The sequence below is a fragment of the Ranitomeya imitator genome, chromosome 4, assembly GCF_032444005.1.
Source record: "Ranitomeya imitator isolate aRanImi1 chromosome 4, aRanImi1.pri, whole genome shotgun sequence".
In the NCBI taxonomy this organism is placed as follows: domain Eukaryota; kingdom Metazoa; phylum Chordata; class Amphibia; order Anura; family Dendrobatidae; genus Ranitomeya; species Ranitomeya imitator.
The window spans coordinates 657,917,596-657,932,937 of record NC_091285.1 but is presented as its reverse complement, the minus strand read 5'-3'; the positions used below and the strand labels follow the sequence as shown (position 1 = coordinate 657,932,937).

Genomic DNA, 15,342 nt, shown 5'->3' with positions numbered 1-15,342 from the left:
AATCTGCGCTGCTTTTGTCACGTCTTTGGGTTCTCTGTCCATCACGAACTGTCGCACCTCAGCTGGGCAAAGATGAAAAAACTGGTCTTTGATCATCAGGTCTCGCAGCTGTGGAAAGGTGGTCACTGACAGTCCTTGGGTCCACTGGTCAAAGTGGGTCCCCAGTCCATGCACCACATCACTGTAACTGTCGTGTGGGCCACGTTGGAGGGTCCGGAACTTTCTACGGTACACCTCGGGTGTAAGCTGGTACTTGGCTATCAGAGCCTGCTTGATGGCCTCATAGTCTCCATCTTGTTCTTGAGGGAGGGCAGCAAACGCCTCCAGAGCTTTACCTTTCAGCCCTGGTGTCAGGTATCGGGCCCATTCATCTGTAGGCAGCCGGTACTGTCTGCAGGCTTTCTCAAAGGCCCGCAGAAAAGTGTCCAAGTCCCCGTCCTTCTCCATAACAGGAAAGTGATCGGGTCGGGGCTTAGGTATCTGAGCGCTGCTGTGCTCACGGCTGGACTGGGACGACCCCTGCATTTGCAGCCGGGCCATCTGCAGCTGGTACTCCCGCTCAGCTTGCCGCTCGGCTCGGGCCTCTTGCCGGTATTGCTGAATCAGCTGCCGACGTCCCTCATGGTCGTCAGTGGGGAATTCTTTCAAGGCCGCCTGCAGGTGGGGGTCCAATTCGCCCGGATCGCTAACAGGGCCAGCATTCAGTGGTTGGACCTCTGCTGCAGCACCATGTTCGCTGGTGCTGGCTTCTGCGGCCTCTGAGCTCTGAGATTGGTCTTGAGCGGCTTCCCATTGCACCAGATCTGCGACCAGTTGGGCTTTGTTTTTGCTTGCAAAGTCAATGTGCTGTGTCTTGCATAAGGCAACAAGGGTGTCTCTGGTCTGCTGCTCATAAAAGGTTTCTCCCAGCCCAACCATGGTTGCCAAATAAAAGATAGGATAGAAAAACGAAGAGAAAGGGAGGGGATAATTACAAGTACGCAATTGTCTCACAACTAAAAAGCACTGAGTTCGTTCTCCAAACTTATTTGCGCAGAGTCCTCGCAAGAACTTTCTGCAAGTTTTTAGTGAGAGGAATGATTACTCAAACCAAATCACTAATGCTCTAAGATATCCCACCGCCTTGCCACCAATTGTCACGATTCCCCCCGACCGCTGTCACCAACGGGTCAGGAGTCACACCGTGACCGTCACCCCTACGTCACGGATTGAGGTGACTTTAGGCCAACAGACGGCTATCACATGTGCAGGGGGGCTTATCTTAGTTATCCCTCCAGTCCACGATGTGATGAAAAACCACACACCAGGCTATTGACCTCTTAGTTTACAGCAGGGGCTTATTCTAGGTATCCCACTGCTTTTCTATATACCACGAACTGCAGGGATTTATGTATATCCTGCTTACAGTTCCACTTAACACTTGCAGCTCTCTGGCGCCCCCTTAGTCTCAGGTCAGATTAGGTACTGCACCCTGGGTAATTAGTCGCCAGAAAGGCTGCCTGCTATGTACTGGCTATTGGGCACGCTGCAGCGACGCGATAACTACTCCCACTCAGGCAGGAACAATAATTATTAAAGCCGCAGCCGCTACCACATAACCCAAAAGTCTGCACACTTCTCGCTGCCACCAGCTTCGATTAAACGGGTCCGAAGCTAACCCAACACAACAGTAACAGTAGCGTATTTCCCTTCAGAGACTTAGGGTACGGTTTAGAACAGGAGAACGAACTAATATATAATAGTATATCCCATTAAAAATAATTAGGCAATGCTTTATCAAAAATAGTTTATAAAGAGGTTATAAATGAGACAATTGCAAATATGTACATGGGTAATTATAACATAAAGGGAATAAATGAGAAAAGCAACACTTACATGTTTAAAGCATGACAAGCAACCAGGCTAGTGGAGTTTTTCCATACGTCCCAGCTCATTGGGACGTGAGCAGGGCTCTTCCAGGACAGGACAAGAAATCCAGCAGCAAGTGACTCCTCAGAGCCTGCCAGACACTTAAAACATTAAGGCTGTGACATCACAGAAAGGCTGGCTTATCCAGACCCTCCTCTCTCTACATTCTGCCTAAACTTTAAACTATTCTCTCTGATTTCTATAACTTCACTACAAAACATGTCAGCGTCCTAAAAAGCTCATCATTCATCTCAGATTAACGTGAGCATTCTAATGAGATCAAATATGTCCTATCTGGGATACATATTTACAGAGAAAACCCTACTTCTTTACCAGATGGAGTTAGAAACCCGAGTGTCATGAGATGTGTAGCTACACCGAGTGGGACTACGAATATATATTTTCGTATTTCTAGCTTAAATCGTTTGCCTAATATCTAACAAAAACTAAACAAAGAATCTTTCATGGATTTTTGGAGCCATTTTTCCTGTTCTAGCTGGACAAGAGCTTACACAGGAAATGCCAGTCGTAAATTCCGTTCGGCCATAAAACTTCTAACCCCCACACTCTCTGAGAAGGAAAGCCAGGAATTTGCAGCTACAACTGTTACTCCAAGAAGGGGGGCTTAGCCCACACAGGCTAGAGAACTACTTATGATATTTCATACCATATCGTGACAAGACCCTTCACAGATGTGGGTTGGATCCAGTCATGAATAGCTTGGACCTTAACAGGATCCATTTCTATAGATGAGGGAGAAAAAATAAAACCCAAAAAAGAGACCTTCTGAACTCCGAATAGGCACTTAGACCCCTTCACAAATAAAGCATTATCACGAAGGATCTGGAACACCATCCTGACCTGCTTCACATGAGACTCCCAATCATCGGAAAAAATCAAAATATCATCCAAATATACGACCATGAATTTATCAAGATAATTGCGGAAAATATCATGCATGAAAGACTGAAACACAGATGGAGCATTAGAGAGCCCAAATGGCATCACAAGGTATTCAAAATGGCCTTCGGGCGTATTAAATGCAGTTTGCCATTCGTCACCCTGTTTAATACGAACAAGATTATATGCCCCTCGGAGGTCAATCTTAGTAAACCAACTAGCCCCCTTAATCTGAGCAAACAAATCAGTAAGGAAAGGCAAGGGGTATTGGAATTTGACCGTGATCTTATTAAGAAGACGATAATCAATACAGGGTCTCAAGGAGCCATCCTTCTTAGCATCAAAAAAGAAACCCGCTCCCAATGGTGACGAAGAGGGCCGAATATGCCCTTTCTCCAAAGATTCCTTAACATAGCTCCGCATGGCGGCATGCTCTGGCACAGACAGATTGAAAAGTCGGCCCTTAGGGAACTTACAACCAGGAATCAAGTTAATAGCACAATCACAGTCCCTGTGCGGAGGAAGGGAACTGGACTTGGGCTCATCAAATACATCCTGGAAATCCGACAAAAACTCAGGGACCTCAGAAGAGGGGGAAGAGGAAATTGACATCAAAGGAACGTCACTATGTACTCCTCGACAACCCCAACTAGTCACCGACATAGTTTTCCAATCCAGCACCGGATTATGTTCCTGTAGCCATGGAAATTCCAGTACAACATCATGCAGGTTATGCAACACCAGAAAACGGCAATCTTCCTGATGTGCAGGAGCCATGTACATAGTCATCTGTGTCCAGTACTGAGGTTTATCCTTGGCCAAGGGTGTAGCATCAATGCCCCTCAAAGGAATAGGGCTCTGCAAAGGCTGCAAGGAAAAACCACAGCGCCTGGCGAATTCTAAGTCCATTAAAGGGACACTGTCACCTGAATTTGGAGGGAACAATCTTCTGCCGTGGAGGCGGGGTTTTTGGGTTTTTGATTCACCCTTTCCTTACCCGCTGGCTGCATGCTGGCTGCAATATTGGATTGAAGTTCATTCTCTGTCCTCAATAGAACATGTCTGCGCAAGGCAAGGTTGCACCTAGTGCAGGCATGTACTACGGAGGACAGAGAATGAACTTCAATCCAATATTGCAGCCAGCATGCAGCCAGCGGGTAAGGAAAGGGTGAATCAAAAACCCCAAAACCCCGCCTCCATGGCTGAAGATTGTTCCCTCCAAATTCAGGTGACAGTGTCCCTTTAAGTTCAGGGCAGCGCCTGAATCCACAAATGCCATGACAGAAAAGGACGACAATGAGCAAATCAGGGTCACAGATAAGAGAAATTTAGGCTGTATAGTACTAATGGTAACAGACCTAGCGACTCTCTTAGTACGCTTAGGGCAATCAGAGATAACATGAGCCGAATCACCACAGTAAAAGCACAGCCTATTCTGACGTCTGAATTCCTGCTGTTCTATTCTAGTCAAAATCCTATCACATTGCATAGATCCAGGACTTTGCTCAGAGGATACTGCCATATGGTGCACAGCTTTGCGCTCGCGCAGACGCCGATCAATCTGAATGGCTAGAGACATAGATTCGCTCAAACCAGCAGACGTAGGAAAGCCCACCATAACATCTTTAAGGATTTCAGAAAGACCTTTTCTGAAAATAGCAGCCAGAGCCTCTTCATTCCATTTAGTGAGCACACACCATTTTCTAAATTTCTGGCAGTATAACTCTGCTGCTTCCTGACCTTGACACAAGGCCAACAGGGGTTTTTCCGCATGATCCACAGAATTAGGTTCGTCATACAATAATCCGAGTGCTTGAAAAAATGCATCTACATTCAATAATGCCGGATCCCCTGTTTCAAGAGAAAAAGCCCAGTCTTGAGGGTCACCACGCAGCAAGGATATGATGATTTTTACTTGCTGAATGGGATCACCAGAAGAACAGGGCTTCAAAGCAAAAAACAATTTGCAGTTATTTTTAAAGTTCAAAAACTTGGATCTGTCCCCAAAAAACAAATCAGGAGTAGGAATTCTGGGTTCTAAAGTCGGAGTCTGGACAACATAGTCCTGGATACTCTGTACTCTTGCAGCAAGTTGATCCACACGAGAAAACAAACCCTGAACATCCATGCCAAAGCATATATCCTGAACCACCCAGATATCAAGAGGAAAAGAAAAAAAAAAGACAAACTAGAGCACAGAAAAAAAAATGGTTCAGAACTTTCTTTTCCTTCTTTTGTGGTGCATTTAATTCATTTTTGGCCACTTGTACTGTTATGATACGGTGGTCTAGGAGCAACATGGAACGAGCTCCGAAGGAAGTGGTAACTGTACTGACCGCAGTCCGTAAGCTCAACACAACACTAGAAGTAGCCGAGGAATGCTCCTAACTCTCCCTAGGCATCTCGTCACAGCCTAAGAGCTAACTACCCCTAAAGATAGAAGCAGGAAAGCTATCTTGCCTCAGAGAAAATCCCCAAAGGATAGATTAGCCCCCCACAAATAATGACTGTGAGTGGAGAGGAAAAAGACATACACAGAATGAAACCAGGATGAGCACAGGAGGCCAGTCTAACTAAATAGATAGGACAGGATGGAATACTGTGCGGTCAGTATAAAACACTACAAAAATCCACGCAGAGTATACAAAGGGCAAATCTGCCTCCCAGAGCTTCCAGCAAGACAGAATTAATTAAAACTGATAAGCTGGACAAACATAGAAAGCACAGAATGGATAAGTCCACAATCTATGGACAGAAAAGGGCAAGCAAAAACTTAGCTTAGCTGAACTGGTCAGGATAACAGGGAACTCCAAAGAGATGTGAATCCAACCAGGAACCATTTACAAGTTGCACTGGCTGAAGATAGAGCCAGACTTAAATAGCCGAGCAGAAGAGACGATAAGTGGAGGCAGCTGATGACAGCTAACTCCAAGGAGCAGCCATATCACTAGAAACCACAAGAGGGAGCCCAAGAGCAGAACTCACAAAAGTGCCACTTACAACCACCGGAGGGAGCCCAAGAGCGGAATTCACAACACCCTATGGGATGTGGAGCCGCATATTCATCACTGTAATGTGCGGCACCACATGACCGCTCATACAGGACAAGCAGCGACGCTGAGAGGATGTAAGCGGCGAGGGAGCTGGGTAAGTATTTTAATGCCAGCGGGGGGGCGCACAGGGGGTGGGAGGGGGCAGATTACCAGCAACTTTATTTTAAAAGCAAAAATAATAATAAAAAAAGATTATTCATTCCTTCTTTCCAGCAAACGCTGCTGGAGAGAAGAAATGAATGGGGCTTCAGCACCACACGCGGGGGGGACAGCGCTTAGAGTAGCGCTGTCTCCTGCGCAGCACACGGACTGCACACGAACAACATCCGTGTGCGGTACGTGTTTTACACGGACCCATTGACTTTAATGGGTCCGTGTGATCCGTGCGCTCCCACGAACACTGACATGTCTCCATGTTTTCCAAACGGACACACGGTCCATGAAAACACACTGAAATGTGCAGAGACACATTGATTTTAATGTGTCTACGTGAGTCATTGTCTCCGGTACGTGAAGAAACTGTCACCTCACGTACCGGAGCCACTGACGTGTGAAACCGGCCTAAGAGTCACTTCCGTCTTTCTGTCCTTCTGTCTGTCACGGATATTGATTGGTTGCGGCCTCTGTCATGGAATCCAAGTCGCTGATTGGTCTCGCCAGCTGACTGTCATGGCTGCTGCGACCAATCAGCGATGGCCACAGTCCGATTAGTCCCTCCCCTGTAGTCAGTGCCCAGCGCCCGCTCCATACTCACCGCAGTCACCGCTCACACAGGGTTAATGCCAGCGGTAACGGACAGCGTTATGCCGTGGGTAATTCACTCCGTTACCGCCGCTATTAACCCTGTGTGACCAAGTTTTTACTATTGATGCTGCCTATGCAGCCTCAATAGTAAAAAAATCTAATGTTAAAAATAATTTAAAAAAAAAATCATTATATACTCACCTTTCTCGACGCTCCGGTGACCGCCCTATACAAGCGGCAGGTTCCGGTGCCAAGGATGGTATGGGAGAAGGACCTGCCATGACGTCACGGTCATGTGACCACAACGTCATCACAGGTCCTGCGCGCCTGCGCGAGAAGGACCTGCCGTGACATCACGGTCATGTGACCAAACTACAAGGGGCCCTCGGAAGGTGAGTATATGTTTATTTTTTATTTTTTAACCTGTGACATACGTGGCTGGGCAATATACTATGCAGCTGGGCAATATACTACGTGACTGGCCAATATACTGCGTGGCTGCGCAATATACTACGTGGCTCTGTGCTGTATACTATGTCGCTGTGCAATATACTATGTGGCTCTATGCTGTATACTACGTCACTGGGCAATATACTACGTCACTGGGCAATATACTACATGACTCGGCAATATACTTTGTGACTGGGCAACATACTGTAAGAGGGTGAACTGTAGTCCCACTGAGAGGGCACTAGGACCCTGTGGTTTTTGCCTGCTGCAGCAAAGGACAGACACTGCCAGCCCCCCCCCCCCCCCCCCCCCCCCCCCCCCCCCCCGGAGACTATGTGTGCTGGGGGGTGGGGTCTGGTGTGGGTTGTGTAAAGTGATATAAGGAAGTGGGGGCAGAGAAGAAAAGGTGGGAGGAGAGACGAAAGCAGCAGTGTGAGAGAAAGAGACTGTGTGAATTTGCTGCCAGTGTGTTGGAGAAAAGCTTCGAGAAGAATCAACTCTGTGAGAGACTTGTTTTTGTTGCTAACGTTTTTCTGGAAACAGTTAACCTTTTATTTTGGAAGATTGAGACTTTACTGAAAAACCAGTACGTACTTGAGAGTCTGTGGAGTCCCTGTGCATTGAGTTGAGAAACAAGTTTGGACAGACTGCTGATATAAAGACGGACGGATTGTTGTAAGAACATTTCTAGGAACTACAGGAGTAGAGACAACTTCTTTAGGCCACTAAACTAAGTCCCCGGCGTTTGGGCTCGGCATCGGCCGACAAGACGGAGAAGCGTGCTGTAATTTATTGGCGCCGAAGACTTGGACTGGCTGCAGCCTGTGTGGAATCCTGCCTGAGAGAAGCCTCATCTTATGTTTACGGTACCATAGTCATAGATACCCGGGTATCCTTTTGCAGAGTGTTTAATCGTTATTTTAGAGGTGTATCGCATATTAGATGTGTGTAAGTTATACTCAGTGTGTCATTTCAGGGGCTCCTCTTGATAACACTACATTCAATTTACGCTTGTTCTTGTATTGAGTTGTTCTGTGAGGTAAATTGATCACTAGCCTGTTGGAGTATACAGTTCTCAGGAGACCTTGGAGTGGCTCAGTGATTTCAGCTGCTGCTGAATTAGTGTATCTTTTGGGGTGCATCTGCCTGAGTATTCCTCATATTACCTTACTTATTCTGCCTTTGAGTAAACTACTGTTAGAGATTTCTGCCTTAGTCTTGGTTTGTGACTCACTGTGTCTTATTCGGACCTCTGGTCATTACACCGTCACATTTAGCGACGCTGCAGCGATATAGACAACGATGTTGATTGCTGCAGCGTCGCTGTGTAGTCATTGTGTGGTCGCTGGAGAGCTGTCACACAGACAGCTCTCCAGCGACCAATGATGGCGAAGTCCCCGGGTAACCAGGGTAAACATCGGGTTACTAAGCGCAGGGCCGCGCTTAGTAACCCGATGTTTACCCTGTTTACCATTGTAAAAGTAAAAAAAACAAACACTACATACTTATATTCCGATGTCTGTTGCATCCCTCGCCGTCAGCTTCCCTGCACTGTGTCAGCGCCGGCCGGCTGTAAAGCTTTACGGCCGGCTGGCGCTAACAGTCAGTGCGGGAAGCTGACGCCGGGGGACGTGACAGACACCGGAATGTGAGTATGTACTGTTTGTTTGTTTTACTTTTACAATGGTAACCAGGGTAAACATTGGGTTACTAAGCGCGGCCCTGCGCTTAGTAACCCGATATTTACCCTGGTTACCAGTGAACACATCGCTGGATCGGCGTCACACACACGATGACAGCGGGTGATCAGCGACCAAAAAAAAGGTCCTGATCATTCCCAGCGACCAACGATCTCCCAGCAGGGGCCTGATCGTTGGTCGTTGTCACGCATAACGATTTCGTTAACGATATCGTTGCTACGTCACAAAACGCAACGATATCGTTAACGAAATCGTTATGTGTGAAGGTACCTTAAGACACTGAGCTTTGGATGCAGCAAAAACACCCAGCATCAGAAACTCACTAAAAACTCATCGTGGACACAAAGCCTTAGGGCTCATTTCCACTTGCGAGTAAAACGGACAAGTGCAATCCGATAAAAAATCGGATTGCACTCAGACCAATGTTATTCAATAGGTGTCTTTTCATTTGTGATTTTTTTTCTCAGCCGAAATCGGACTGAGAAAAAAATTGCAGCATGCTGCGATTTGCTGTGAGTCTCGGACGAGACTCGCCAATGCAAGTCAATGGGTGCGATAAAAAAAACGCATGGCATACGGAACATCCGTATTCCATCTGTTTTTTTACGGATACCTTACCATTCTGTGTCATAGAACACTGTAAATAGTCCTGTAAATGACTGTATAAAAATAGTTGCAGAGAAAAAAAACGGATTGCATACGGATGTAAAACGGATGGTGCGATTACAAAATCGCATTGAACTGGCATCACAAACGCATGACAAACGCATACTTTTCATCCCTTTTTTCGGTCCAGATTACGGACCGATTTGTCTATCACAAGTGGAAATGAGCCCTCACACTCGAATTTCTAGAATCAATAGGAAATGATCAGCAAAAACGCTGCATGTGAACATACCCCAAGTCTCATCCACATTGCTGGAACTGTAAGGCCCTACACTAGCAGTATTTGGTCAGTATTTTACATCAGTATTTGTAAGCCAAAACCAGGAGTGGGTGATAAATACAGAAGTGGTGCATATGTTTCTATTATACTTTTCCTCTATTTGTTCCACTCCTGGTTTTGACTTACAAATACTGATGTAAAATACTGACCAAATACTGCTAGTGTGACGGCAGCCTAAGACACTGAGTGTTTATGTGCAAAAATACCCATTGTGGGCACAAAGCCTTAGGCTAGGTTCACATTGCGTTAGTGCAGTCCGTTCAAAGAATACGTTAAACGGACTGCACTAGCGCAAGTGCCGACGTTTGCACAGCGCTAGCACAGATGGAGCATCTGCTAGCTCTATCTGCGCTAGCAGTGACGGACCCGGAAACGCTGCAGCCCGCGTTTCGGGTCCGTCACTCAATGACGGCACATCGCTAGCGCATGTCCATTGTGGGCGTGCGCTAGCGATGCGTCCGACATTGCATTCAATGGCGGCGTTACCGGACTACGTTACACCGCATTATGCCGCGGTGTAACGCAGTCCGTTTAACGGAGTCACTGAACGCAATGTGAACCCAGCCTTAGGCCGAGATCACACACAGCGAGACACGGCCGAGTCTCGCTGGTTAAAACCAAGCTCTGGCGCCGGCACTCCAGAGCGGAGCGTGCAGCCGCATAGCAATACATGGAGCCGCACGCTCCGCTCTGGAGTGCTGGCGCCAGAGCTTGGTTTTAACCAGCGAGACTCGGCCGTATCTCGCTGTAGTGTGACACCGGCCTTACATTATAATTTGTACAATGATCAGGAAATGATCTGGGACATTTTTGATAAATTAATCAAAAATATTATTTATAACTGCAAGTCACTAGATCAATCTTCTGTATTATACACAAGTGTGGATGTTTCTGGAATGAGAAAAGTGAAGCGAGTGATTGAATGTCAGAAGATCAGAACTCTGGAGTGCAGGGGATGAAGGTTTTCAAGAAATTGTCAAAACAATCGCCCAACGTGGGGCTCAAACCCACGACCCTGAGATTAAGAGTCTCATGCTCTACCGACTGAGCTAGCCGGGCTGCATGGTGAACACAGAAGGTCAATCTCCCGGGGAAACAATTTTGAGTTCTGAGAAAACATTTTTGTATTTCCTGCCCTGAGTGGTATCACTAACGTACGTTTCCTATCTGTAGGAAAACACTTACCGGTCTCCATCTACTTCTGCTCTCGGTGTCGCTCCAGTGTTCTTCTACAAGAATGGTTTGTTTTTTCAACAATCTGCAGCCAGAGAACATTTCTATTGACAATAACAGATGGTAACAATGTACCAGAAAACAATGGCGTAAAGAGCCCGGACAGCTCAGTTGGTAGAACATCACAGCAGATGCCTACAGTATGAAAAAGTTTGTGTACCATCATATCTGTGTGGATAATTATACCTATGTGGTGTTTTATGTCTGTGTTGTCATTAGCAGAGTTATAACAGAAATACATGGCAAATGCTAAAACTTCCCTGGTGGTCTAGTGGTTAGGATTCGGCGCTCTCACCGCCGCGGCCCGGGTTCGATTCCCGGTCAGGGAAATGGCTTTTTGTTTTATTTTCCCAGGTGATGTTATTCAGCTTTCATTAGGTATTGTGACTAAATACAGAAATATGATCCCGTTAAGATGGAGTAGGGCATTGTAGGCGCGTCTATGATTAAGGCGCGGGGAACATGGAGACTGTTTGCAGCGGTAATTCCTGATTTTATATATTTAGCTGCAATCCAAATGCCATTCGGTGAACTGCAGCTAATTAGTTAAAAATCAATCACTAGCGCTATCAAAAGTTGCAATGTAGCCTCAGTATTCCGCCCTAGAGTGAGAAAAAATACACAAATGTCCCTGAGAAACTACAAGTCAGGAAGGATTCCAATATCCCATCACTGGTAACAGCCAGGTGTTCACACTTCCTTGTGTTACTTGCCCCTCACATCACTTTCATCTGCTTTTCCTCCCAACAGGATCCAGCTGTGAAGGAATTTAGGGAACAGTCATTGTTAATGTAATGGGGGAGGGGAGACAAAGGCAAAAGGTACAAGATTCCACCTATGAATTAGACCCTCATTCACACCCAGGATGGCTGACTCTTTGATAGACTATTTTTGCTTTTTTTTCTTGTATTTTTTGCTCTGTTTTTGTCTTTCCACATTTGTCTCTTGTGCATGCTGATAAAGTTTAGAGACAAGAAAAAAAATCCTTCTACTTCATCAGGTTTTGGCATAAAAACCACATCGAAACCTGCTGCCTGAATTTTTTCACCATCCATGACTTTCAATGGGTGAAAAAGGCTGAAACAAGTGACGTGACATGCTGTATTCTGCAGAAACTAAGCACAGCACTAAATACTGAGGACAAAAAAAAAACAAGGAATCTCATTGACTTTGTTGGCGCTGTAAAACACAGCTGAAAATTTGCATTAAAAAAAGCAGCAAAAACGCCAAGTGTGAACATACTCTAAATCCCATCCACTTTGCTGGAACTGTAAGACACTGAGCTTTGGATGCAGCAAAAACTCATCGTGGACACAAATAATAATAATAATCTTTATTTATATAGCGCCAACATATTCCACAGCGCTTTACAGTTTAACAGTTTCAAACACAACAGTCATAGGTAACAATGTTAACAATACAGTAATAAGGCAAAATAAGACAAAATAAGCCGCCCCTGCTCGTGAGAGTTTACAATCTACAATGAGGTGGGGGAGATACAAAGCACAGGTGTGTATTTGATGTATTTACAATGATGGTCCAGCCATCTTCATGGAGTGGGGGATAGATGGGGATAGTGAATGGGCTACACACACACACACAAGCATAAAATGAGTTTGATTAGGGAACGTGATAGGCCGCTCTGAACAAATGAGTTTTGAGCGAGCGCCTAAAACTATGCAAGTTGTGGATGGTCCTAATATCTTGGGGTAGAGCATTCCAGAGGATTGGCGCAGCACGGGAGAAGTCTTGGAGTCGGGAGTGGGAGGTACGGATTAGTGCAGAAGTTAGTCGAAAGTCGTTTGCAGAGCGCAGAGGTCGGCTAGGTCGATAGACAGAAATGAGGGAGGAGATGTAAGGGGGTGCCGCACTGTGGAGAGCTTTGTGGGTGAGAACAAGTACTTTGAATTGTATCCTATAATGAATGGGCAGCCAGTGTAACGACTGTCGAAGAGCGGACATGTCCAAGCCTTACACTCGAATTTCTAGAATCTATAGGAAATGATCAGCAGAAACGCCGCATGTGAACATACCCCAAGTCTCATCCACATTGCTGGAACTGTAAGACACTGAGTGTTTATACGTAAAAAATACCCAGCGCCAAAAACTCATGGTGGGCACAAAGCCTTACATTGTAATTTGTACAATGATCAGGAAATGATCTGGGACATTTTTGATAAATGAATCAAAAATATTATTTATAACTGCAAGTCACAAGATCAATCTTCTGTATTATACACAAGTGTGGATGTTTCTGGAATGAGAAAAGTGAAGCGAGTGATTCAATGTCAGAAGATCAGAACTCTGGAGTGCAGGGGATGAAGGTTTTCAAGAAATTGTCAAAATTTCTCGCCCAACGTGGGGCTCGAACCCACGACCCTGAGATTAAGAGTCTCATGCTCTACCGACTGAGCTAGCCGGGCTTCATGGGAAATATGGCACGTCAATGTCCTGGGAAAAGATTTCGAGTTCTGAGAAAACATTTTTGTATTTCCTGCCCCGAATGGTATCCCTAACGTACGTTTTCTATCTGTAGTAAAACACTTACCGGTCTCCATCTACTTCTGTTCTCAGTGTCGCTCCAGTCTTCTTCTGCTAGTTGTGTGACCGGGCAGATCGCTCCAGTGTTTACTGCGCAGACCAGAATTAACTTCTCAAAGAAAACCAAGGAGCGGCAGAGCAAAGCTCACATCGACTGATAGTAAAGGCTCGTTCAGACTGGGACGAAACGGACAACACTCGGACCAATGGTATTCAATGGGGCAGTGCAGATGAGCGATTATTTTCACTGACCGGATCTGGGTGTGTAAGAAATTACAGCATGGTCTACTGTCCATCAATCAAATAAGACTGGACAATCCAAGTCTATGGGAGCAAAATAAAAAATTGGATGCCAAAGACGCTATACGAAATTTGATTTTTATGGATACATTGCACTTCTGTAACATAGGAATTGTGTAAATTGTCCTGTAAATTATTAATAGCTGCTGCTGTAATACACGTGATCTTAAACAGACAGAACATGGACAAGTGAGAAAAAAAAATCTCCCGTTTTTCTGGATAAAACTCTGACCGTTATTTTTATACGTGTGTGAACTCACCTCAGAGCTTGTGACCATTAGCTCCTATACTGTACCATAATATATTGTGCAGATAATTGCAACCCCTTGTAGGATCAGCTACACTACTGTATGGACATGCAGGTCGTAGGAAGCTGCCCTGGGTGTCCTGATGTAAATACACTTAAAAGCAGCTAATACAATTTACAAATATGGGCACCAAAGTACGTTTTTGAAAGGGTTAAATTACTCTGGGCCACTGATCTCACACCACCAATACATAGATAGTGATGCCCCACATCCAAAATTTGGGAGAATAATGCATGCTGCAATTTTTTTCATGTGATTATTCGGTTTGTGTAAAAAAATCAGAATAAGATTAAGCTGAGTGATGAAAGATTTCCCAAAGAGTGCTCAGAAAAGAATCTCTGGATGTGTTCTTGCAGCCTCACAATCTACTATATAATTGTCTAACGCCAGTCTCACACGTCCAGATAATTCCGGTACCCGAAAAATCGGTACCGGAATTATCCGTGTCCGTGTGCTCACGTGGCACATCAGTGTGGCACACGTGCAGCATCTGTGTGCCGACTGGGTACCACACGCACTGTGCAGGAGACAGCGCTACAGTTAAGCGCTGTCCCCTGCATCTGGTGCTGAAGCCGCCATTCATTTCTTCTCTCCAGCAGCGTTCGCTGGAGAGAAGATATGAAAAATCTTTTTTTTTGGTGTTTAAAAAGATCCCTGTCCCCAACCTCCTACCAACCCCTATTGTTATGATACGGTGGTCTAGGAGCAACATGAAACGAGCTCCGAAGGAAGTGGTAACTGTACTGACCGCAGTCCCTAAGCTCAACACAACACTAGAAGTAGCCGTGGAATGCTCCTAACTCTCCCTAGGCATCTCGTCACAGCCTAAGAGCTAACTACCCCTAAAGATAGAAGCAGGAAAGCTATCTTGCCTCAGAGAAAATCCCCAAAAGATAGATTAGCCCCCCACAAATAATGACTGTGAGTGGAGAGGGAAAAGACATACACAGAATGAAACCAGGATGAGCACAGGAGGCCAGTCTAACTAAATAGATAGGACAGGATGGAATACTGTGCGGTCAGTATAAAACACTGCAAAAATCCACGCAGAGTATACAAAAAATCTCCACACCTGACTAAAGGTGTGGAGGGCAAATCTGCCTCCCAGAGCTTCCAGCAAGACAGAATTAATTCACACTGATAAGCTGGACAAACATAGAAAGCACAGAATGGATAAGTCCACAATCTATGGACAGAAAAGGGCAAGCAAACAATTAGCTTAGCTGAAGTGGTCAGGATAACAGGGAACTCCAAAGAGA

General features: G+C 45.6%; 3 non-coding genes across 3 annotated transcripts; 1 reads left to right on the top strand and 2 right to left on the bottom strand.

Moving 5' to 3' along the window:
• Window positions 1-10,687: 10,687 nt before the first annotated feature.
• On the bottom strand, window positions 10,688-10,760 carry TRNAK-CUU (transfer RNA lysine (anticodon CUU)). The gene has a single exon. It is a non-coding gene; the product is annotated as a tRNA-Lys (tRNA).
• Window positions 10,761-11,191: 431 nt separating this feature from the next.
• Window positions 11,192-11,263, top strand: TRNAE-CUC (transfer RNA glutamic acid (anticodon CUC)). Its single transcript has one exon. It is a non-coding gene; the product is annotated as a tRNA-Glu (tRNA).
• A 2,021-nt stretch (window positions 11,264-13,284) lies between these two features.
• TRNAK-CUU (transfer RNA lysine (anticodon CUU)) lies at window positions 13,285-13,357 on the bottom strand. The gene has a single exon. It is a non-coding gene; the product is annotated as a tRNA-Lys (tRNA).
• Window positions 13,358-15,342: the final 1,985 nt, after the last annotated feature.